This window comes from Vombatus ursinus, unplaced genomic scaffold (genome assembly GCF_900497805.2).
Source record: "Vombatus ursinus unplaced genomic scaffold, bare-nosed wombat genome assembly UNPS02014807.1, whole genome shotgun sequence".
Lineage (NCBI taxonomy): Eukaryota > Metazoa > Chordata > Mammalia > Diprotodontia > Vombatidae > Vombatus > Vombatus ursinus.
The window spans coordinates 50,634,476-50,661,152 of NW_020954585.1; the positions used below are offsets into that span (position 1 = coordinate 50,634,476).

A 26,677-nucleotide genomic window follows, 5' to 3' on the forward strand; every position below is an offset into this window, starting at 1 on the left:
CCAGTCCCACGTGGGTCCTCAGCACGGGGCTGGGAGAAGCGGCTGGAGCAGCTGTGTGGCCCCTTGTGTCTCCCGCCCTCTTTGCACACCATACACACACGCACGCTTTTTCACACACACACTCTTTTTTCCTCCGCTTTTCTTCCCCTCCCACTGTTCCTCCTTCCCCTTTCCCCCTCCCCCTTCCCACCTCTGTCTGTCTTCTGTCTCGGAATCTACTTGTTACGGGAGACAGAATTGGGAAGTGGACAGACTTCGTTTTCTCCGCTACCGCCCTTTCCCTTCAAGCTGGAGCTGGAGCACACACAGCTTCTCCTTTCTGCACCTTTTTACGTCCCTAGTGGTGTAGAGCAGATTCCGGCTCAGGCTGGGCAAAACAACGCATCCTAGAGCTCCTTCCAACCCTAAGATTCTCAGATTCAATGGGAAAATGAGGACAAGGATCTGCATTTACAGAGCGTTGGCTTTCTACACGTGATCTTATTTGATCCTCTGGACACCCCATATGAGGGTGACGCGATATCAGAAATATTAGTGTCATCATCTCACAGATGAAGAAATTGTGACTCGAAAAGGTAACACAGTTGGAAAGGAGAGGCAGGACATAAAACCCAGCGCTTCTGACCAACTGTGGCACTCTTTTACATTACAGCTTCCCCGAGCCGTCAAACACCTGGGTTTCACTCAGACAAGGATTGAAGGAGAAGGAGGTGACCTTTGTACGCGGCAAAACACCTTAGGTTGATTGGCTTCCCGGGCCCTCCTAGAGACACTTCTCTAGCCCATTTTACAAATCAACCCACGAGCCCTTCATTGTGCTTGCTAAGTGCATACGATAGCCTTGTGCTGCCGATGGCATACAAAAGACAAGAAAAATGGAAATATTCCTTGCTTTCAGGGAGATTGGATTCTATGGGGAAAACAACATATGCACATATAAGTAGATAGGAAATACAGAGACACGAGGAATAGACTCCCATGGGGGAAGTGATTGAGCAGAATAAACAGCAGCACAGGGAATAAAACTCAAGCCTCTGGTCTTACATTCTTGGTGAATTTTTCAGCTCCTTTCCCACTCTTTCTTCTGAGGGCTCTTAAAGTTGAGTCCTCTTTCCTCCCTCATCAGGGGACTAGAGAACTATGCTTCAGATCCCCTCCTTTTCATCCCTGGCTAGAACTCTGGACTCACAATTCCATGCCTGCTTAGCTGAATCTAGAACCTTGGGAAACTGGAACAGTCCCTATCCCAAAGAAAATAAAGTATGCTTTTAATGGGGCTTTGCAACAGGAATATGTATTTTCCTTTTTTTTTTTTTGCCAGACCATGTGGCCTGGTTTGCAAAATATGATTGCCTTAGACCTAGAGAGTTGGGTGGCTAGAAGGAACCCAACTCTGGCTTCAGCCTTTGCTCATTTCCTAACCCATTCCACCTGAGTAAAAATATCAGTGATAATGACAACTTACGTTTATATAGCCCTTTCTTCACAGCTATCCTTTGAAGTTGGCAAGAAAAAGACTACTACCCCATTTTACAGATGAAAAAACTGAGGCTCCCTTTTCAATATCTCTCCTCTCTAAACCATACTCTACACAACCACTCAAGTGAAATTCCTAAAGCACAGGTCTGCCTATGTCACTCTTGCTTCTATTGCTCTCATTTGACCTTAAACAAGTAGCTCTATTTCCTTGGGCCTCAGTTTCCTCATATGTAAAATGAAGGAGTTCTGAGGTCCTCTAGAGGACATATACCCACCACAAACTGACTTAGAAAACCACATGTTGATTTTATCTATGTTTTATTGCATTTTTATTTTGTCAAATATTTTCCAATCACATTTTAATCTGGTTCGGGCTGTACTCAGGAGTGTTGCTGTTGCTAGAGCTTTGATTCTATGGTCTCTGGCTCGGAACTTGTCTCATTATTGCCTCTAGGATCAAATACAAACTTTTCTACTTGGCATTTAAAGCCCTTCACAATCTGGCTCCAGTCTACCTGCTCAGACTTACTGCACATTACTATTTTCATGAACTCTATAGTCCATCCAAACTGGACGATCTTCTATGTCCGTGTCTGCACAGACCATCTCCTATTCCTGGAATGTAATTTCTTTCCCTCCACTTCTTAGACTCTCTAGCCTCCCTTAGTTTTTTTCTTTTTTTTCTTCCTTCTTTTTACTCCTCCTCCTTTTTTTTCTTCTTCTTACTCTTCCTCTTCTCTTTGCACCTAACTCAGTAAATTCTTGTTGATCAATTGGTTGACTTTTTTCTTAAAATCACAGTTAGTAATTGGTAGCACCAGGACTAGAGTCCAGATTTGTATTCTTTCCACTAAATGCTGAAATGCTGAGAATAAGACTTTCTGTTCTCCCTTTAAGTTCCTGAAATTCTTGGGACTCACTTATTCTATCAGACAGAAGGTATTTTTATGCGATCATATCATTAACTGTTATGATAATCAATAATATCAATACTGATGATATAGTAATATTAGTGGCTCTCAAGTTAAATGACCCTTCTCTCCTCCCCCCAATAACTTCTCTCTTTTTCTTCCTGATGTGTGGCAGCTGTATGGCCAGATGCTGGGGAACGGTAATCCTCAGCCCCTCCTCTCAACTGGGTGTCAGAGCACAAAATGAGTTCCCCTGCTGTGAAGTGTGCCCCACCTCCCATCTTCCCTTTCCCACTTCTAGGTGTGGGGGACATTTGTCCTAGAGGGGGGCGGGGGAGGCAAAATGGAGCTTTGAAATGGGGCCTGAAAGGTACTGAGGCTGAGGAGGGGGCTGGCCTGGGGAGGCTTGAGTAAGAAGTCTGTCAGGCCAGCTCTCAGAGTGTGCCTGTGATAGGAATGTGTGGAAAACAGCTGGATGGGGGAGAAAGAGGGCAGGCATTTAGGGTTTGCTGTCTGCTCAGAGGGTGGGAAACAAAAGGGACCTTATTGAAACCAAACTAAGTAAAACTGCTCAGGCTGCCCCTTTATAGCACAAGGATGTGTGGAACCTTTGCCTCTTGGGGTTTCTCCCCTCTCCTGCCAGAGCCCATCAGCAGTGCCTTCTTTCTCTTTTTTTTCTTCCTCTCTCTCAGCTCCACCTCTCAATGTGGGGAGGAAAAGAGAGCCCCTTTTCAAGAGAAGCTCACGTTTTGCTTGTGGGCAGTCTGGCCCTTCACTGCCTACACCCTCTCTAAGTCTTGGAAATAATCAAAAGGTAGGTGGATGGAGACGAGTAGCTAGCTGTGCAGGGTGACTGAGAGGGCCAGGGTTAGTTCAGGTGTTGCTTACCTGGCATTCTCTTTCCTATGCTCGGGCCTGTACCAATGAAGTGGCAAGCCTGTGTGTGTCCTGTGGAGTCCAGAATGCATATCAATGGGCGAGCAGGTTTCTGGCCCCAGTACTCACCAGCCCAAAAAACCAGGGCTAGAGTTCTAAGTTCTGTTCCTTGAAGGCCTGGGTCCTGAGGGATGGGTGGATTCCAAGAACAAAAATATAGCTGGGTGCAAGACAGGACTTCCCAGGCCCAGGCCACTCAGTTAGTGCCAATGCAGCCTTAGAAGTATATACAAATGCACCTTCAGAAAGTCTCCCCACCCTTCCAAGCCCAGCTGAAGTCCCTCCTCCTTCATAAAGCCTTCTTGGACTACTCATGGCAGTGTACCCAGCACCATAACAGACATCACAGGGGGAACAAGGCACACATAAGACAGCCACTGCCCTTTAAGATTTTATAGTCTATTTGGAGAGACAAGAATAATGCAGAGGTAATAATTAGAGAACAGAAGGCAGAGCATAGGAACAAGTGTCAGATTGCATAGTGCAGATTTTATGGCAGGAATTTATGGGAAAGAAAGAGGGTGCTTGATATAGTGGATACAGTACTGGGCTGAGGAAGCAGAAGCTCCTCTAATTGTGGAAAGTAGACTGGCTTCAAATCCCAGTCCTGCTTCTTACCAGTCACTTAAATCTCTCTAAGCCTCAGTTTCCTCATCTGTAAAATGAGGTGGTTTGAACTAGATGTCCTCTGAGGTCCCATGATCCTGTAATTTGAATGAATGAAAAAAAAAGCATTTATTGAGTGCTCTGTCTGGACAGAGGACTGCTAAGCAATGGGAGTACAAGCTCTCAAGGGAACTCATGTTCTAAGGGATAGATAACAAGTATGTACATTTCAACTGCAAGTGGGATGGAAAGATCCCATGATTCTTAGGGTATAGCTACAAAGCAGATGGTAATGTCTCTTTTTTAATGAAATTTCCATCGACAAAACCAAATCTGGTTCTGATGGAGACCCATTTTATAGTACCAAGTACTTGATTGGCTAGAAATTTATTTTCCATGTCTTCAGTAGCTGTGGCTGCTGGAGAGATGGGAGGGGTGCTGCTGTAGGATCTGCAGAGGAAGGCGCTAGGTTGTATCTCCACAAAAATTGCTCCCTTGATCCATGGGTGTGGGGGGATGGGCTGCTATTCCTGGGGCTCTTGAGCTCAAAGTCCTTTGACTTACCTCATAATGCACTGATTCCTGTAGCTTCCTCGGGGTGACTTGCTGCTTAAGCTAAGCTAGCTTTTCTGCCCAGACAGTGACCCTTGGGACTCAGTTTCCTCATCTTTAAAATGAAGGGGTTGGAATAGATGGCCTTTAAAGTCCCTTCCAGCTCAGAGTCCATGATCCTATGACAATTTATGGAGTATTTTCTGCACAGTAACTATGTGAGTTAAGTCCTACAAATATTACCTCCATTTTACAGATGAGGGAACAGAGGCTCACGAAGGCTAAGTTGTCCATGACCACAAAATTGGCGAAGCATCATACCCTGAATGTGAACTCCATTGTTGTAACTCCAAGTTTAGGCCTCTCTATATTATATCACATAGCCTCTTAGGTCACTTCCCCTATCTAGGCTTCAGTTTCCTCACCTGTAAAATGAGGGGGTTGGATGAGATGATCTTTTGGGTACTTTCCAGCTCAGTGATTCTATGATTCAGTATAGAATCATACTGAACCCAGGGAATTCAGGGAGGCAGCAAAGCATGAAATCACTCATAGAGATTAAGTGGCAATGGAGGTTGAACTAGGTGGGAAAAGGCCCTTCTTGTCAACTGTACTGATTTTGGCTCCCTCCTTTTGGTCACCAATTCATGGTTCTCTCCACCTAGAAGAATAACCCCTCACACAGATGTGGTAGCACTTGAATGTTTACAAAGCACTTTCTTCTCAATAACCCTGAGAGACAGGGATTCTAAGCCTCATTATCCCCTATTGGATAGGTGAGGAAACTGAGAAATTTGAAATTTGTTCTTGATCTCAGAGTCCTTGATCGGACCTAGGATTCAAGACCAGGTCTCCTAACTTGAGTTTAGTCATTTTTTTCCGACATGCCACAGGGCTACTTGCCTTACTATAAAACTTGGCTCTTAACTCTAGGAAGTTTTCCCAGATCTACCCCACCTGACTCTGATCCCTCAGTTACTCATACTCATGGATGTGGTTGGCTCTATATTTAGTTACATTGAATGAGATGTACGTTTTTGGACATAGCACATTTGCATTGTTTGGACTACAATTTGGACATAGGAATTTGCATTGTTTGACTACAAATATTTCTTAAGATGATTTTATTTTTCTTTCACCTCATTCTTCAAGATTTCTGCTTTAACTTCACTACCCCAGCAACTTTCTCGTACTGGAAGATCCCTCCTCTTCTTTGGGACTCTTCCTCTGATTGTTCAGTCCCTCCTGGAACCTCCACTTTAAGAAATATGTTCAAACCCACATTCACTCTTTTATTCTCTGAGCTTTGCCTGACTCTCTTTACTTTTTTCATCATGATGCTATGAAGTCACCTTCTCCTTACCCACCCCTTCTTCAGTTTGCCTTTTTCACAAGTATCTTATTCCATTAGAATATAAGCACCATGAGTGCAGGGAGTATCTTTGTTTCTGTTTGCATTCCCAGTGCTTAGCTTAATGCCTGGTATCAAATAAGCATTTAATAACTGTTCGCTGTACTTGATTTGCTTCTCTCTCTCTCTCTCTCTCTCCCCAACTGGGAGTAAAGGAAAGGTGGGAGAAAAAAACATAATGTTTGTTAGTTGAAAAAAAATAAAGTATATTCAATTCCATTTGGTGAAATAATGTTTTCTAAGAGTTTTTATGTTTTCATGTATGCTCAGTCCATCTTTCCTCTTTTGATCAGCAACTCTCTGAAGGCGAGGACTGTGGGTTCTATAATTCTCTATAATACCAGTTCACCGGCTCCAGGTCACCCTGCCTGCCTTCCTGGTGCTTAGCGCAGTGTCTTACAGAAAATGAATGAAGTCATTCTATCTAAAAGGTTCCCATACTTCCTCTGTCTCTGTCGGATGCTAGCCAAAGGAGGAAAGTGAGAGTTTATGGGCAGAAGGGAGATACCAGTAGAGGGTGCTTCTGTGGCCTGTTTCCTCCTTGGTCACAGAAGGAACTAGTGGGGAGAAAAGACAGTCCAGCTTCCCACCTCGCTGCTTCAGAGGAAACAGGTGAAGTGGTCTACTCAGCAACACCCAGAGACTTGTGATCAGATGAGGGGTCAAGGCCCCAGGGCTGGCTGCTGACCCTTGCCACAGGTGTGTGTGTGAATTAGAGGTTTCACTTCTAAAAGTTCTTATCTTTTTACTCAGAACATAGTGGAGGGAAAAAACTCCCAGCCCCAGGTGATTTCTCCAGGGAAAGGCATCAGAAATAATGAGTAGGTATTTGGGGGTTTCCCAGGACAGCAGGATGGGCTAGGCTGGTCTAGTCTGGGAAAAGAATTCACTTAAGCCTATCTTAATGCTTAGCCCACAGCCAAGAAAGTATGACAGCCCTGAAGAGGGGAAGAGAGTGCTGCTCAATGGTGAGAGCCAGCCTAAGAGTAGGAAGTCTATTTCTTTTGCCTAAAGAGTCAAGGGTCAGCTAGGTAGTGGTGGAGTGGAAAGAGCATAGAAGTTGGAGCCAGAAAGACCAGAGTTCTAATCGCGCCTCAGTGAGGTGTGAGACCCTGGGCAAGTTACTTAATGTCTTTCAGCCTCAGTTTCTTCATCTGTGAAATGGAGATGGCAACAGTATCTAACTAACTGGGCTGTTTTGAGAATCAAATGAGATAACATGTAAACCTTAAAGTCCTATAAGAAACTAGCTATTATTAAGATCAAGTTTAGGGCCTTGGATTAGCTAGGTAGTCAATTCATCCTCTGGGGCAGGAGGATGAAGTGTGGGGATCACTCACATTTTTTTTAGTTGTTAAAAAGGCCATTCCTTGGCTCCCCTTCTCCAGTGGATAATTGGGTGTGGATAGCTGAGAGTTAATTGCAGGCAGGTCCCCCCAGCACCAGGCAGGCAGATCACAGAGCAGATGGCCCTATCCTCAGACCCAAAGTGAGAAATCTCTCATGACCTCACCTCCTGCTATAAATCCTCCTCTACTTCTTTCTGCTGGGGCTGGCTTTTTTCAGCATCATCCCCATTGTAGTCAGACTTGGAGGAGTCTGAGTAACTCAAAACCATAGCTAATCTTCCAGCTACACTGGAACCAAATATATCAACCACCCCCAAATCTCATCAGAAGACTGGTAATAAAAGGGGCGAGACCTTACTGATGCTCCATTTCCATTTCTTTCTGAGCCCAACTCCCAGCAAGCTGCAGGGACAGGAGGAGGAATCAGAGGCAGGCAGCAGAGATGAGGAGGAGGAGGAAGGAGCCATCCTGGGAACCAGCTAAGTTCATCACCCCCTAACCTCTGCCAACATTCTCACCCTAGGACCTAAAGACCCAAGACTTACATCTGATAGATTTCAAATTTAAAGCCACAAATAATGCTCACCAAGTCATAGAATCACAAGGTCATAGAATCTAGAGTTAGAAGGCATCTCAGAGGCATTTAGTCCAACACTGTCATTTTACAGATATAAACCTAGGAAACCAAGGTCCAGGGACTTGAAATGATTTGTTCAAGGTCGTACATTGTCCCATTGGAGCCCTAATGATACTCACACTAACAATCCCTCACAAATGCCATTGACACTATTGTAATAAGAGCCCTAATTAGGACTTAACAGTAATTAGGTAGCTCAGTGGATGAAATGCTGGGCCTAGAGACAGGAAGACCTAAGTTCAAACTTAGCCTCAGACACTTAGCTGAGTGAATTTGGGCATGTCACTTAACCTCAATTTCCTTCTCTATAACATGGGGATAAATAATAGCATCTCCCTCTCAGGGTTGTTCTAAGGATCAAATAAGACAATATTTGTAGAACACTTAGCACAGTGACTGGCACATAGCAAGGACAATATAACTGCTAGCTATTATTATTATTATTATTCTTGTAATAGCTAACAAGTCTTCTGGTTTCCACTTTTTCTCCCCTTTAAATCATCTTTCAAGTTGTCACTTAGAATATTCTTTCCTATTAAAGGTTCTGATTATGTTGCTCCTGTGCTCCAAAGTATTCAGTGGGTCCCTATTGCCTCCTGAGTAAAGTCCATGTTCTGGCTGGTGTATTCAAAGTCCTCTACAACATGGTCCTCCCTTACCTTTCCAGACTTGAAGACTTTGTTCATATTATTGTCCTCCAGGTACTCTAACCAAACTGGTTAACTTTTTATCCCTCAAATATGAGCCTTCTCACCTCTATGCCTTTGTTTATGACATTCCTTATACCAAGAATGTCATCTCTCTCTCCTCCTTCACCTGTTGAATACCTATTTGTCCTTTGAAGTCTAACTCACAATGCTACCTCCTTCATGAAACCTTCCCTGATACCCCCCAGTCAGGAACAACCTTCACCTTTGGATCTCATGAAATACTTTGTTTATATCTATTTAATGCACTTAAGAGGTAGATGGCACAGTGGATAGAGTGCTGGGCTTGCAGTCCGGAAGACCTGAGTTTAAATCGGACCTCAGATACTTACTAACTCTGTAACCCTAGGCAAGTCACTTAACCCTGTTTGCCTCAGTTTCCTTATCTGTCAAGTGAGCTGGAGAAGGAAATGCAAACCACCCTAGTATCTTTGCCAAGAAAACCCCCAAAAGGGGTCACAAAGAGTCAGATACAGCTGAAAAACAACTAAACAACAATAACAAAAGCCATATGCTATAATTATCTGCATTTGTGTCTTATCCCCCTTATATCAGTCTACAATCTTCATGAGGATTGTGTTTTGTCTAAACTTTTTTTTCCTCCTTCAGCACTAGTTTGTGCCATGAACAAAGTAGATATTTAATAAGTGCTTGTTGAGTGAATGAACCCATTATCTGAGATCCTTACCCTGTGAGGTAAGCAGGGAAGGTATTATTATTATTCCCATTTTACTGATGAAGACATAAAGGCTAGAAATTAAGTGGTATATCCAAGGTGGTATATCACCTAGGCAGGTGATAATAATAACTCATGTTTATTAGCTGCCTTAAACATTTACAAAGTACTTTCCTCATAAAGACCTTGAGAAATACAAGTATTATTAGCTCCTCTGTCTTACAGGAGAGGAAGCTATGGAAAAGAATGAAATAACTTGCTGAAGTTCTCAACAGGAAGTTAGTGGCAGAATTCGATTAGAAGCCTGGTTCCCACTGAGTGTTCTTTCCACTGACGAAGGCTGTGGATGTGTTAATAAGAAGGATGCTATCTCTAGTTAGTCCATCAACAAAGTTTTATTAAAGCAACTAGTGCGTGCCAGTCAGTCAACAAGCATTTATTAAATGCCTACTATGTGCCAGATATTGTACTAAGCACTAGGACTACCAATACAAGCAAGAAGACAGTCCCTGCCCTGAAGGACCTTTCTCTCTCTCTCTCTCTCTCTCTCTCTCTCTCTCTTCCTCTCCTCTCTCAATATATATATATATATATATATATGTGTGTGTGTGTGTGTGTATACATATATATGTGTATACATATATATATATACATACATACACATAAACATGTATATTCTATGCAACTCATAAATGAAGCTGAATATCAAAAAGGAGAATGTACCTTTGTGGGCCAGTTGGAGAGAGACCAGTGGAGAATTAGGTGCAGAGCTCAAAGAGGAATAAAGGAGTTAATATGAATGGCCTGGTCACTTTCCTTAAAATGTAGGAACTCACTAATCAGAGGAGGGGTCCATGATGCAAAAAGCCTGGACTAGATGACTCTTAAGATTCCTTCAAAATCAATGGCATCGTGATCTGATGTTACTGAACCTCTCCCTTCAGTTTCTTTATCTGTAAAATGGGGAAAATAAACATACTACCTCAGTGTTGTTTTAAGGTGCTTTGTTGAGCTTCAACCTCTCTGTAAATGTAAGCTATTATAACATTTTGTCAAGACTGTCCTCCAGAAACAACACTTTGTGACTGACTGGAGGACGTGTTGACTGCCTCCATTTTATAGGTGAAGCATCTGAGGCTCAGAGAGGTGAAGAGATTTGCCCAAGGTTCCATGCAGATATCGTCAGGAAAACCTGCATCTCTTCTCTCCCACAGTCCTTTCAAACTCAGATGACTCTGGAGAAGTAGCGGACGGATGTGTGTTAGGAAAAGCCATGGTCAAGGAGGCTTAGAAGCAAAGACGAGGGTAGAGGGAGAGATTGGAGAGGAGTGAAATGGCTTGAGTGGCAGGAACAAAATTTGGGAGGATGGTGGGTGGTGGGGAAGGGCAGGGTCTTGACAATAAATGAGTTAAACCCATTAATGGATCAGCCCAGCTCCTCCTGCAATGACAAAGGCCAACCAAACATTCTTGTGGGGTAACTGGGTTCTGGCGAGAGTGATTTGATTTCTTTGCTGTCAGGGGAATGGAATTCCGTGGTGACTCCTTGAGGTCTAAGAATTTAAAAGGGGGGGGTGAGTAGGAGGTGGAGAATAAGGGTTGGTCACATCCCCTGGCCCCTGTACTTAGATGCCGCATTGCCTGCCCCCCCCCCCCCCCCCATGAGCTCAGTTCCAGTCAGAGACACTGATACTTGATACCATCGGAGGTATTGTGGAATCAGTCCTGCCTCTGGAGTTAGAAATCCCTACTCCAGGGGCAGCTAGGTGGCACAGTGGATGGAACACTGGTCCTAGAGTCAGGAGGACCTGAGTTCAAAGCTGACCTCAGACAGGTAATACTTCCTAGCTGTGTAACTCTGGGCAAGTCACTTAACCCCAACTGCCTCACTTTAAAAAAAAAAAAAGAAAGAAAGAAATCCCCATTCTGCTGCTTGCTATCTGTATGACCTTGGGCAAGTCATTTCTCCTCTGGGCCTCCATTTTATCTTCTCTAAAATGGGGTGTGTGTGTGTGTGTGTGTGTGTGTGTGTGTGTGTGTGTGTGTGTGAAATGAGATGATCTCTAATATCTCTTCCAGTTCTGAAATTCCATGGTGGAGAGTTGAAGATTAGCCTGGTAGGAAGAGGAGAATGAGAAATGAGGGCAGTGCAGCTGCTGCCTGGCCCTTGACAGAGGACTAGAGTAGGAGGTTGCTGTGTGTTTGGGGGAACAAAGGAATCAGTGGAGGAATGGAAAGGAAAGCAAAGAGGATAGTCAGATATGGGCAGTTCTATTTTCTCATGGCTTCCAGAGCACCCTACCTCTGAGGCTGTTTTACTTGGATAGTTCAGCATTCATTAGAGGTGGCGAGGACCTTAGGGAACTCGTAGACTAGGGCACGGGTGGAGAACTGGGCCTCAAAGCCACACATGGCCCTCAGGGTCCTCAAGTGCAGCCAGTCTTCACAGAACAAATCCTCTTCATAAAAGGATTTGTTCTGTAAAACTCAGACTGTAAAAAAAAAGGCTGCCCCCAAGGACCTAGAAGGCCACACGTGGCTTAGAGGCTGCAGGTTCCCCACCCCTGGACTAGGGGTTCTTAACTTCGGGCCTGTGCACATGTATGGGAAAAAAAAACCACATCTTTATTTTTACTGACCCTTGGTTTCCTTTGTAATCATCTGTATTTTATTTTGTATATTTAAAAACATTCTTCTGATAAGGCATCCCTGACACAGAAAAGTTAGGAACCCAGGACCTAATCTAACTCCCTCTTTTTATGGACAAGGAAAAGGGAGACCCAGAGAGGAGTAATGAATTGCAAGAACATCAGGGCTAGGAGGAAGAGGAACATGGTACAGTGGGAAAAATTCTTTGTCCTTAACTAGAGTAACTGGCTTTCAGGGTCAGCATAACAATTATTAGTTATTTAATATTTAAAATTGTAAAACTGTACTTTGCACTACCTACCTCACAGGTTTGTTAAGAAGTGACTACTTTGCAAACCTTAAATCATTGTAGAAATGTGCTAAAACTAAAAGCCATCTAATTCAATCCTTTGTTTTGTAGAAGAGGAAACTGGAGCCCAGAGAAGAAAATTGACTTGCCCAAGGTCACATAGCAAGCTGTCGAATGGGGAAAAATCAAGATTGAGTCCACTCCACTCCAGATGGTATCTCTGTATCAGCATCTCTGACCATAGCACAGATGACATCAGTGCCGCTTAATGAGGTTGTGGAGATAGGTTAGGGTCTGATGATGAAATAAAACCATGCTGTGCCCTAATTCCCCTCCCAGAACTTGTATGCCTTAAAATAAGTGACCTTGGAAGGCCCAGCTGTATGCTCAGTCTTGTCAGAAGGGAAATAATCCTGGATTTGAGGTCAGAGAATGAGGAATAAGCCCCACCTGTGAAGGCTAAGATTGGAGGGTAGAAGCCAAGATAAATTCTCCTTTGGGGGGGATAGGGCTCAGCAGTCTGGGATGAGAGGTCATCTCTATGTCTCTAGCTCCTACCCTGTGTGCTGGTGAGCTCCTTCTCCACAAGAGACAGCAGGACATACCAAGCTGATGGTGAGATAGCAGCTTCCCCTCTTCTCTTCCCTGCCCACTCCCTTTCCCCATTCCCAAGGGCTGTGGTGTAGGATCAAGATTGGAATTAGGCCACTGATTCAGCCCAGAAGAGAGGCTTAGAGATCTTTGCGGGTGGGGTGAAAGAAAAAGGAAAATATTTCTCTTATTCAGCATGGTGAAAAGAGTACCAGGCTGGGAGCTGAGACACCTGGGCTATACCTTTCACTTTGCTGCTTATTTGTTTTTGACCCTGGGCAAGTAATTTAACTTCTCTGGCTCACTTATCCATTTTCTAGATTTCCTGCCCTACCTCCCAGAATCTCTCCTTTTCCCCAACCTTCCTGCTGATGCCTCCTTCCATTTGCTCAGCTAGATGCCATCCCCTTCCCCATCCCAATCCCCTGAAGGAGGAAGCTTAAGTACCTGGTCCAGTCTAACCATGGGTCCACTTCCCACTTTTCATGGATAATGGCTCTTAGCCTCACCTGTCCCTGGCTGCAGGGCAGACATGACTCCTTATCCTACTTCAATTAACAGAAGAAGTCACTGTCTACAGTCTTTTTGTAAAGATGCAAGACCACCAGGCCTTACCATCTGCCCTACCACTGAACCTTGAGGACCCTTGGGCTTTGCCTCATGCCTTACTATTACATCCTCTCCTCTCACCCCTAATCAAGTCAACCAGCATTTGTGAATCCCCTACATTGTGCCAGGCACTGTGCTAAGCACCAGACATACAAAGAAAGGCACACATGGTTCCTGACCTCAAGGAGCTTCCATTCTAATGGGGGAAGGAAACTTACAAATAACGGTGTGCAAACAAGATATATACAGAATAAATTGGAGGTCATCTCCAAGGAAAGACTAGCACCAAGAAAGATTGGGCAGGGCTTTTGGCAGATGGTAACATTTTAGCTGAGACTCAAAGGAAGCCAGGAGGCAGAAATGAGGAGGGCAAGTATTCCAAGCAGGGGTGACAGCCATGCCTTACCCTCTGCTCTTCTGCTGTGTCCTGCACCCCCCTAAGTCTTTCCTCCTGCCCTCAATCTGCTCCTCCTTATATGTGTTGTCTTCCTCAATTAGAACAACTCCTTGAGAACAGGGATTGTCTTAATTGTCTATTTGTAGCCTCAGGGCTTAGCACAGTTGCTTGACACATACTAAAGGCTTAATAAATGCTTTTTCATTGTTCACCCTCTGGGTCTCAGTTTCCTCATCTGTCAAATGAAATAACCATTCCTAGTCTTTAAAGCACTGTATGTATTTCAGGGATTACTTAAGCACTGAGATGATTAGCTCTTGTAACAAGGTCCACTTCAGAGAGAGAGACAGAGAGAGACACAGAGAGAGAGAAGGGAGTTTCAGAACCAAAACTATTTTGCCAGGACTGGTTTTAGGGCTGCTCCAGTTCATTGTTCTGAGGTCTGGATTCAGTGTGCCCAGAGGAAGGGAAAGGAGGAGAGGGAAGTGGTGGGGAGGGCTCTGGGGATGGTTCCTGCTAAATAAAGAATTGCCCAAATGGCTGGGCAAACTTCCAGAGGGAACCTCAGGACCAACTTCTTCATTTCACAGATGAGGAAACTGAGGCCCAGAGACCAGAAGCAACTTACCCAAATCATACACAGAATTAGTGGCAGGGTTACCATGATGACAAACCTTGTCTCTTGCTGGGCTAGCACCTTCTCCTCTGAAATAGGTATTTTGCCATGACTGACCAGTTAGTCCTCTTCATGCGCCTGCAAAGTGTATTGAGGTATTGAGGTCTATGGTTAAGTGGGACAGAAGTTGGCAAAATGGTAAAGTAGGTAGTACTTATTTTTAGCCTTTCCCATCTTCAAGTACCCCTTGTTGCCATGGTAACCTCCTTCCTCCCCCTCCCCCACCCCATAATGACCTCGTTAGTAGTATTTCATGATCTGGTATTTGTGGTATTTTAAAAGTGCAGAGTCATTTGTTATAATACTTAGAACATTTTTTTTGAGAATTGCATTCATCATACTCTGCTGAATCTGTAATCTCATTGAGGTGTGTATTCCTTCCAGTGATGCTGCTTATAACCCATCCATGACTACCCATCTTGTAGGACTCTTGTCCATGTCCTCCCATAAGTTTGCCCCAAGGGGTCCACTCAATATGGTAGGGGCCTTCTACTACTTCTCTTGGTATTTAGAGGTAGCCGGGATTATATTGGAGAGCATCCCACGGAGCACATTTGGAGCTGAAACTGCAATTGTCATCCAGTGGAGGTCTGCAAAGCTCTCATGGCAATTTATGGGGATACCTATGGCTCAGTGCTGAAGTAAGTAGTGGTTTGGAATGATGTAGCACATTCTGGGTGGTCCTTTGGGAGCATTACATCAGTTTAAAAAGAAAGACAGATTTCCCTCCTCCTTACTCACCCCTCTCATCTGTCCAGTAAGTTAGGGTGCTTTTAGCCTCTTCTTGGAGAAGTGGGCAGCAGAAATGGCCACTACTGCAAAGAGCAAGGCCTTGGCAAGGCAAGTATCTGGCAGCCTCTTCTGTGTTGTGTTTCTTTCCCTAATCACAGGTGATAGAACAGAGATCCTGAGATGGGAATTTCAAGAGTAGCTACCTTGGGAGTAATTGTGTTTTTCAATGAGGCTGGTTATACTTCAGTTGGAGCCCCCACCAATTCCTACATTGCTTTATGCAGAAGATGATCGCTGCAAGGAATTGGAAATTGAGAGGATGCCCGTCAATTGGGGAATGGCTGAACAAGTTGTAGTATTTGAATGTAATGGAATACTATTGTGCTATAAGAACTGACAAGCAGGTGGATTTCAGAAAAACCTGGAAAAAATTACGTGAACTGATTCAAAGTGAAGTGATCAGAGCCAAGAGAATGTTGTACACAGTAACAGCAACATTGTGTGATGATCTACTATGAATGACTTAACTCTTCTCAGCAATATAATGATCCAAGAGAATTCGAAAAGACTTGTGATGGAAAATGCTATCCACATCCAGAGAAAGAACTGATGGAGTCTGAATACATATTGAAGCATACTATTTTCACTTTTTTGGTAGTTTTTTCCTTTTGTTCTGTTTCTTCTTATGCAACATGACTAATATGGAAATATGTTTTGTATGATTGCACATATATAGCCTATATCAAATTGCTTATCTTCTTAGGGAAGAGGGAAAGGAGAGAAAGGAAAAAACATATGGAATTCAAAATTTTATTTAAAAAAGAATGTTAAAAATTGTCTTTACATATAATTGGAAAAAATAAAATATTATTTAAAAGGAAAAAAGATGATCACTATCAGGAGGACAAGCTCAAATCCTGGCATAGCTTGATAGAATACATAAACCTAGAGGGAGACAGTGCAGAGTCATAGGTGAAATTCACCTATTCAAGAGTTTTGTAAACTATTCTGTGTTTTGATGTTTAAGTCTCAAACTCCCAGGAGAAAATATTGGTAGTTTTAAGCTCCTGCTCCTTTTTTAAGTCTTTGTTAATGTGCATGTTTGAGTCTCAGGAATACATTTCTTTTGTGTGGAGGAAATTAAAAAGCTGACCCACACCTAATTTATATTTTATATGGGATTCCTTTCTATTTCCTTATTTTGGAGAGGCCTTGTACATGAGTCAAACCTAAGCTTTGAATGATTCTTCTTGAGGACCTGGGATAGAAATGTAAATAGACAAAAATAATTTAAGAAAAAGTGTGATCCTTCTTTCTTTAGAGCCAGTTTCCTCTAGGCTTGAACCCAGTCTACCATGTGTGGATTCAGAACTGAGAGGGGTCTGATAATGGAGAGGAAGAAGGTGATTGGTCCAGCACCCTGGGCCCAGTAGCAGTTGTTATTGTTACAAAGAGGATATCAGTTGAGCAAGTGGCTGTCCATTGGTTATCCCTGCCTCTCACAACCCATCTTCTTTTCTTTTCTTTTCTTTTTTACTATGATAATTATAGAGGAATTTAATGTTCCTATTTCAAAGCTCAATAAATCCAATGGAGAAATAAACAAAAAGGAAAAGCTCCAAATGGATAGACTTGAGAAAACTTAATGCCTATTTTTTTATCTGAATTATCACTGCTTTTTTTTCTGAATAATTCCTTGTTTTCAATGTGTTGCTACCAGCTCACACCCATCATGTGCCTCTCCATTGCTCTTAAGGCAATCCTCAACTTCAGGGACAGTATGTGTCTTATGATGCTGTGTATGATGCCAGAGACAAAATATTGGAGTCAGAAGACTTAGGCTCCATTGCTTCTTAGTTGTGTGACCTTGAGCAAATGACTTCCCCTAGTCCTATATAATGTCAGGGTTGGAGTAGACAACTTTTATATTTCTTCAGACTCTAAATGATAGACTTTACATCTAAATATTTATGATAGTCTTTATATCAAACTGATTTGCATAAGTTTATACATTTTTATCATTTTATTTAACTTGGAGTTTTCTTATTTGGGAGTTCCTATATCAGTGAAATCATAGGTCCATTCATTCTTTCTCCTAGCCTTATTTCATTTATACAAATTAATAGTACCAAAAACAAAAAGAAAAACAAAACTCACCACCAAGTTAGTAGTACCTTTTCTCTATTATTATCTCCCAATCATCCTGTCTACATCTTATTTGTACATAGTTGTTTGCATGTTGTCTTCCCCATTAGACTGTGAGCAGGGAATGTCTTTTGCCTTTTTTGTATTCCTAGCACTTAGCACAATGCCTAGCATATAGTAGGTGCTTAATAAATGTTTATTAACTGATTGACTGATAATACAGATGGACACTCTGAGTGGTATGCAATGTGGAATGAAATAGGAGAAGATCTACAGGATATTGGTTGAATCCTCTCTGGAGGATTTTCAGGAAAAATATGATTAGGAATCTCATAGGATGAGGAGAAGGGTTGGCCTTTGCACTAGTTATTGACTCGTTTCAGTTGTGTCTGACTTTTTTTTTTTTTGGTGAGGCAATTGGGGTTAAGTGACTTGCCCAGGGTCAGACAGCTAGTAAGTGTCAAGTGTTTGGTCTGAGACTGGATGTGAACTTGGGTCCTCCTGACTCCAGGGCTAGTACTCTATCCACTGTGCCACCTAGCTGCCCCTGTCTGACTCTTCATGATGCTATTTGGGATTTTCTTGGCAAAGATGCTTGAGTGGTTTGCCATTCCCCCCTCATTTTACAGATGAGGAACTGAGGCAAACAGGGTTAAGTGACTTGCCCAGGGTCACAAAGCTAGTAAATGTCTGAGACCAGATTTGAATTCATGAAGATGATTCCAAACCCAGTGTTCTATCCACTGCACCATTTAGCTGCCACCTACCCATCCTTTGCACTAGTAGAGGAAGGCAGATCACAGAGATCTCAGATGATCTAAATATCAAATGAAAATTAATAAAAATACAGTAGAATAATTAAACAATACTGTCTCTGGAAAGCTCTCATGATGATGCTCAAGAGAAACCTAGGACCTAAAAGGAAGCCACTAAGGAATGTTTTTTGCCTTCAGCCATTGAACTGTGAGCATAATAAATGGTTCACGTTATCCAATTGTCCACTTGGGAGATGAAGCCTGGATCTAAGGGAGTGAGATGTGGGACAGGAAAAAGGAGAGGTAGAGTGTAGAGTGCAGCAAGGCCTGTAATGATGGTTTTGCTGCCTTTATCTACCTTTAGGACAAAGGAGAAATTCATATATTCCTTAGAACTATTGTTTGTTGTAGAATGCAAGCTTCTTGAAGACAGATTGTTTGAGTTGTCTTTGTGTTCTCTAGCAAAATGCCTTACACATAGTAGGTACTGAATAAATCATATGTGGAAATAAATTGCTACCTTCCTGCCCCCCTGATTTCAGCTGGACTTTCCCACTCACCCTTTGATTTTCTGTCCCCCCCCTCCAAGGCTAATGATTCATTATTTGTAGTATGAAAGGTATTAATGAGATGAGTCAACCCACAGGTACAAACTCATTCAAGTGTTTTGGTTAAAAGAGCAGTATATATGCACACTTAAAGTGTATGTACATATATATATATACACACACACACACATGTATATGTATGCATATGTATGTATACACACACACGTATATGTATGCATGTGTATGTATGTATATATATATTATATATATATATATAAAACATATAAAGTATATACACACACACATACACACAAAGAGCTTTCTGTCCAGGACCTTAAACTACCACTTCCTGCCCTACCACCTTTCTGATATTTAAAAGAAAAAATTCCCCAACCTGTGTACCATCCCCTCTAAGACCTTGAACACCAGTCTGTTCAAGGTACAGTTACTGACTAATGGATCTGGCTCATTTCCTTCTGAAGTGTTCGTGGGAGACCCCTTTTCAGGTATCGTATTTTAACAGGTACTTTGGAGGACACTGCAAGTCCCATGGAAGGACACATCAGACGGGCTGGTGAAAGAGTTTGGGGGCAGGTATGCTATTGTTGTGGACCCTCAGATCACATGATTGTATTAAGTGACCTTCTTTGCCTCTGCCCTGCAAGGCCCTATGGGAGAATTTTCTTACCAATCTACTTGGAATAAAGGATACAGGTTAGATAGTTCTGGTGTAACCTGGGAGGCAGGGCTATTAAGGTCCAAACTACACCTGAGAATTAACCAGGAAATACCTTTAAGCCAAAAGAAAGGAGCTTAAAGGCCTTGAAGGGATTGCAAAGTCCAGCTATAAAAACAACTTCAAGGTTAACAACCCAGCCTCTGTTTACCAAGACACTCAGGGACCAACAATAGGGAGGAGGCGTGTTTTTGAGTTTTTCCAGTAGTGAGGGAAAGTTAACAAGCCACTCACACTAGTTTCCCTAACCAGGAAGCAGAGTTCCAGAGAAGTGAGTGGCACAAAGGCACACAGCAAATTAGTGGCAGAATCAAGGCTAGACATATATTTACAAAATGGTTGTTTAGGTTCAGGGTTATGATCTGCGGCCATGGGTCAAAGTCAGTTGGACCACACACAGGTAGAACCCGAGACCTTGACTTCTTTAGCACCAGTTGACTTAGAAAGGGGGCAGTGGGGTTCGGAGAAAGAGCACTGACTTTGGAATCAGAGGACCTGGGTTCAAATACTGGCTCTGCTATAGCCTGTATGTCCTTGGACAAGTTATTTCTTGTTGGACCTTAGGTTCCTTATGTGTAAAAAAAAAAAAAAGGAGGGGGTAGGGTTGGACTAGATGACCTCTTAGGTCCCTTTTAGCTCTAATAACTTATTATATAGCTGTGTGACCCTTGGCGAGTCACTTAACCCTGTTTGTCTCAGTTTCCTCATCTGTCAAATGAGCTGTAGAAGGAAATGGCAAACCACTCCAGGAAACTTCAAATGCGTTCACAATGAGTCAAATGTGACTGAAAAACAACAAACAAAAGGTTTTGTATAACAAAAAAGGTTTGAAAAATGCTTCCCTCATAATAAGTCTTCCAGGAAGGTATTACAAGTATTATCATTACCCACTCTTCAGATGAGGAAACTGAGACTCAGAGAGATGAAAGGACTTGCTCAATGTCACACAAATACTAAGGGTCAGGTCTGTGATTTAAATCCAAGTCTCTCCAGATTCCCAACCCATTGTCTTTTAGAACATACCACACTGGTTTTGCTAAACCAGGCTACCAAAATGACAAATATATTTAATTTTTGTCTTTATGTGTCTCCCGGTGCCCTGCACATAGTAGGTATTTAACAAATATTTGTTGAATTGAATTAATAAATATTTGCTAACATTGGGTAATGATCAGCCATGATTGACTTAGCTCTTCTCAGCAATATAATGATCCAAGACAATTCTTTTTTTTGTTTGTTTTTTTTGATCCAAGACAATTCTAAAAGACTCATGATGTAAAATGCTATCCACATTCAGAAAAAGAACTATGGAGTCTAAATGCAGATCAAAGCACACTATTTTCACTTTTTTGTCTTTTGTTTTTTGTGACTTTTCCCTTTCGTTCTATTTCTCCTTTAACAACATGACTAATGTGGAAATATATTTGCATGATTGCACGTGTATAACATGTCAGATTGCTTGCCATCTTGGGGAGGGGGGATGGAGGAAGGGAGGGAGGGAAAAAAATTTGGAACTCAAAATTTTATTAAAAAATGAATGTTGAAAAAATATCTTTACATATAATTGGAAAAATTAAGTACTCTTCCCCCCCAAAAAATAAATACATATTTGCTATTTGTTAAGTCCTTACAGTACTTTATTAGCTGTGAGCTTGGTGCTCTGAGATATACAGAGAGGACCAAACTCCTAAGGACTTTAGTCTAGTTGGAGAAACCCAAAAGAAGTAATCCAAGTAGAATGTAATTGAGTGCTAAATTGTGGGGGTCATAGAATCATAGATTTAGAGCTGGAAGGTATGTCAGATGTAATCTAGTCTGATTACAGATGAGGAAATTGAGACCCAGAAAGGTTAAGTGTTGCCTAAAGTCACCACAGCTAAGAGGTAGAGTCAAAATTCAAACACAGGTCCTCAGACTCTAAATGAGTAAGGATGATTTCCACTGATGCTCTCTCTGAAAGTGTTTGGGAGCTCAGCTATTTTAAATGGATTGTAGAACCTCTGGACAAGGATTGTGCTAGAATGGATGACCCATCCTAGAATTAGCCATATTAGACAAAACAATTGCCCTAAAGGTGTTAATTGGATGCAGCCTCTTCTATCCTAAAGTCGGTCACTCAGGTGATTGTTCAACATTTAGTAAACACACATTGTGTATGAATTGCAATAATAGCAAGGTGAATACACAGCTCTTGATTTTTTTGTTTTTTTTTTAGGCAATTGGGGTTAAGTGACTTGCTCAGGGTCACACAGCTAGTAAGGTCAAGCATTTGGTCTGAGACTGGATTTGATCTCAGGTCCTCCTGACTTCAGAGTCGGTATTCTAACCACTGCGCCACCTAGCTGCCCCAATAGCTCCTGATTTTGGGGAATATTAATGAAGACAAGATAGCTATGTATGAAAGATACATAAGAACAAATACAAAGGACACATCAGATAAATAGTATATGTAGCTAATAACTGTTGTAAGTATGTATACATGTAATTCCAACACGTGCGTTGTCTTCCATCTACTCTGTATATTTCTATTTATTTACACATTGTCTCCCCCACTTGAATGTAGCCTCCTTGATGGCAAAGGTTGCTTGTGCCTGTTTTCAGTGCTTAGCAAAGTGCCTGGTAAACAGTAACTGCATGATAAATGCTCTTTGGTTGAGTCTTTGATATAGGACACAGAAAGAGCTAAAGTAACCCTCTCTGTACTCAAGGATCTGCCACTCTAGTTTGAGAACAGTACATACACCTAAGATGATGACTGACAATAGGGGTTCACATAGTCTAAGTATCAAAGAAGTGGTAACTACTAGAGTTCCTACGAGAATAACTGCTAGATATAGTCAGAAGATTGTTACTACAGAAGTTACTGTGGGTTGAGGCATTGCTGAGCTGAGCACTGAAGGATAGGTAGAAAAATATCAGAGCCCTCATTGGTAACCCCTTTCGGGGGATGATTGGTATCTGATAATGAGTGCCCTGAGAGACCTGGGAACTGACTCAGTCCTCTCAAAATCATAGAAGCTTATAGGTAGAAGGGAGCTCAGAGGCTATCTAGTTCAACCCACACCTGCAAGGGAATGCACTCTAGTGAATAACAAACCTAACCAGAAATCCTCTGGCCTCTCTCTGGAAGGCTAGTGAAGGGACACTCACTACTTCCCAAGGAAGCCCAGTACGTTTTTGGATAGTTCTAAGTGTTAAAGTAAGCTTTTCTTTTCTTTGAATCTACATTTGCCTCAGTAGTTTCCACCAGTTTATACCCATTGATTTTAGTTCTGCTTTTTGAGACCAACAAGAACAAGTTCAATGTACATTTACATCTTCTAAATCAGCAAATGATACAAATCTGGGCTTGATTTATTGTTTTCTTGGTTTTCTAGACTTAAGCAAGAGATGGAGAAAATATTCATGCAGATTAGGCTTTAAGTGTGTCAAATGTACTTATTTTCTTTAGTGGACAATTAACAATGTTAATTGAGGCAGAGTGGTACAAACATACTCAAGGATTTTTAGAAATTTATTACTAGGGGCAGCCAGGTAGTACAGTGGTTACAGCACTGGCCCTGGAGTCAGGAAGACTTGAGTTCAAATCTGAACTCACACACTTACTAGTTGTGGGACCTTGGGTAAGTTGCTTAACTCCAATTGCCTCCAAAAATACTTCCATTGATCCAACCCCCGCCCCCCCATACCAATTTGCCTACATTCAAGAAGTTAGGTGAAAGCTTTAATAGCTGAGGAAAGAGGATGATTTATTTCTCATGTAATTTATGTGGAAAAGGTTGGTCGGCAGGCTGTTGTCCTTCATTCTCAAAGAGGACCAAAATGACATCCCTCACTCTCATCTTCAATGTCTGACCAAGATGAAACTTGGCTTCAGCCACCTTCATGGCCATTGGAAGAAATTGTTCTCACTCTCCTTTCCCATTGGAGAAGTCTTCACATGCTTGGGATGGACAGCCCTTTAACTCACCAGTGGGTCTGAGGCCTGTCTGTTACCCTCAACCTGGTTTAGCCTGTCTGCAGAGATGGTTTAAGGAGGTGTGGCCACTACAGCTTCTTGGAGCCACAGGTGAGAATTGGATGAAGGCGTATCCCAAAGGTGGATGAGCAGCCCTGAAAAGGGCTCAACAAGCCCTCATACCAGAGGTGCCAGTCCTCCCTAAGCACCCCATAGTGCTAAGGGCCAAATGAAAGAATGAAAAAGCATCTATTATATACAGTGTGCCAAGCACTGTGATGAGCACTGGGAATATAAAAGCAAATACTATTCCTGAGCTTACATTCAGATTGGAGAAACAACAGATATAGGATAGAGATAGTAATTTGGTTTGGAAAGTTATGGGGATAGTGAGTGGTGCCATAGTTAAATAGTTAAATAGATTGACACACTCCTAGGAAAAACCATCAGAATTGGATGGGTCAATTATCCTCATTCTTCAAGCTGACAAATTCCATCTCCCAACTATTGATTTAATTATTGAACTTTCTGCCTTTTTTCTGTCCGTCCCTCATGACAGGCATTCTCTCCCTTCTCACCTCTGCCTCCTGATTTCCCTGGCTTCCTTCAAATTCTACCTGCAGTAAGAGGCCTTTCCTGGTCTCCCACCTAAGCCCCCAACCTCACAGTATCTTCCTTCCCATTTTCACTGTATATGATCCTGTATGTACATAGCTATTTGCATGTTGTCTTCCCCAGTGCAATGTTAGGTCTTTGAGGACAGAGACTGTGGTTTTTGCCTTTCTTTGTACCCCCAGTTTGTATACCCTAGGCCATCTGACCTAACCTCCTTATTTTACAGATGAGGAAACTGGGGCATAGGCTCACCCAGGGAGCATCTGAGGCAGGATGTGAACTCTCTGATATTTCATTTTGATCCCTAGTCCATTTTGACTCCAATCATTTTGATCTCTATCTTGCCATTTGACCCACATGGTTCCAGAGGAGAGTGAGGCTGGTGACTTTGCACAGCCCTCCCTTACTTAAATCCAATTCACTTGCAAGTCAAGGCATCACCTTCCTGATTTGTCATGGTCTTCTTTGAGAACAAAGGACAAAAACAATCCCTAGAATTTAGCACAAAGTAGGTGCTTAATAAATGCTTGTTGACTGATTGGATGAAGCGATGAATGAATGAATGAATTTTCCCCAGTAATTGGGTATCAGGGTTGGTGGGGGGTTGAGTGTTTGGGAGTGATGGTGATGGTGAATGGCACGGGGAGGGGTGGAGGTGTGCCAAATCCAGGAACTTAAATTGTTCAGGATATTCTGATGGGAAAGACAGCAATAGTGTGTGTTGCTGGGAGTTCTCATGGAGGAAGGGATGGGAGAGTGCAGTGTTGTAGAAGGTAAGATGCCCAGGATTTGGCCTAAGAAGACTCAAGTTCAAATCCTCCCTGGGTCACTTTTTGACCTTGGGCAATTTACTTAGCATCTATCAGCCTCAATTTCCTTATATATAAAATAAAGACGTTGAAATAAAACAGAAGTTCTTAACTGGGATTACATGAACCACCCAAGAGGTCCCTAGATAGATTTTAGGGTGTCTGTGAACTTGGATGGGAAAAAAGCTTTATTTTCACTAACTGGAAAGGAAATTTAACATTTCCTTTAACAATGAATTTAAAAAAAAAAAACCACTTTATTCTGAGAAGGGATCCCTTGGCTCCACCAGGTTGCCAAAGGGGTTTATGACACAAAAAAGGTTAAGAATCTCTGGACTAGAGGACCTCTAGGGTCCCTTTCAGCTTCAAATTAATTGAAAGGAGCTCATGAGAGGTGAAAAAAAGGACCCTGCTGCAAAAAAAACGTGATGCTGTGGAAAGAATACTGCTCTAGGGAATTGGGGTGGTGGGGGTAGTCCAGGATTGCTTAGACCTAGTCCTGGCTTTGCCATTTATGAGCCTTGTGTCCATGAGCAACTCCCTTACCTTCTCTGGGCCTCAGTTTCATCCCCTGGAAAATGATCGGGTTGTTCCCTTTTAAACTTTAGCACTCTAGAATTCTCAATTTTGATGGAAATATGAAGACAAGAGAAAATGAGGGAGAGTGATTTTAGCCTAGAGTGGAAGGGCTGTGCTGGAGAATCGTTATCTCTCAACATCCTTTCAGACTCACAGCACAAAAATGCATTCCTGACCCCCACAAATGTCTGTCCCCCCCTGAAACTGGGCCTCTAGACTCTTTTGCCCCAAGTCTCTCCTCCATGCTCTCTACTCCCCATCCCTTGAGGCCAAGAAGAAATATACAATCAGAGGAACAATGCCCACATTCCAGAGAGAAGCCCGCATTGTTTCCCATTCAGCCAGGCTAATTGCTCCGTTGAAGTTCTGAGCTTGGGCCTGGAGCCCACCCCAGTTTCTAATTTAATTGGGAATTAGAAACAGAGCTGAGCATGAGGGGGAGGCTGGGGACTCTGGGAACAGGGCAAGAAACTGCCACATCTTCTGAGAAGTTCACCCAGAACTTGGGGACAGCCATTAGTCAGGGTGACAGGGAGTTTGCCCCAATGGCTTAGGAACTTTACTGCCACTTGGAGGTTCTCTTCTTGGGGAGGGGAGGCACAGGCTTCTCCCAAAAGAGGGGAGCCACCTAATTTTTATGCCTCTCCCAGGCTGACCCCTCCCACGATCTCCTCCTCCTCTTCCCAGCTGTAGCCATATCCCGTAACCTCTGGCTGAATCTCAGGGTCTCAAAAGCCCTAGTCCCTGGACAGCAGCTAAATCAAGACAACTTCATTGGACTGAAGACAGACTCATCTCCTGGGCGGGAGGAGACTGAGCAGAGCTGCTTTGCTGGGATAGACCCCCTTCCTTCCCCATAAAGATTTTCCATGAATAGATGGGACTGATGGGGGACTACGGGCTGATGAGTATGGAGACATAAGAAGGGGTGGGGAGCTCAGGGGATGTAAGATCTCTCTCCCATCTTTTTCCCTACCTCAAAGTATCGTTTAAGTGGTGGGATGGTAAAACTCAGTCAGGAAGTAGTGAAGAGTGCTGACCTGGATTCAATTCCCGGTGCTGCAAATTACTACCGGCTTAAGCTCAGGCAAGTCACTTAACCACCTGAACCTCAGTTCTTCCTCTGTGGAATGAGGAAGTTGGCCCACACTAACTCTAAATTCCCTTTTAGCAGTAGATCTGTGACCTGTGATTTGACTATTCTAGTCTGAGCTCTGTGTGACCTCAGACATCATTTACTTCCCCTCTGGCCTCAGTTTCCTCCGATGTAAAATGGGAGTGATAATTCCTGCCTCACCTACAGGAAGAATTCCAGGGTCAAATGA

The 26,677-nt window shown here is 42.7% G+C and overlaps 1 long non-coding RNA gene across 2 annotated transcripts; it reads left to right on the forward strand.

Annotated features, from left to right (window-relative positions):
- Positions 1 to 187: 187 nt before the first annotated feature.
- Positions 188 to 15,551, forward strand: LOC114052412. 2 transcript variants are annotated; one of them, XR_003570243.1, is made up of 5 exons: positions 188 to 575; positions 3,083 to 3,204; positions 12,314 to 12,475; positions 14,988 to 15,116; positions 15,366 to 15,551. It is a non-coding gene; the product is annotated as an uncharacterized LOC114052412 (long non-coding RNA). The 2 variants fall into 2 exon arrangements; XR_003570242.1 differs by having other exon boundaries at positions 14,988 to 15,551.
- The last annotated feature ends 11,126 nt before the right edge of the window (positions 15,552 to 26,677 follow it).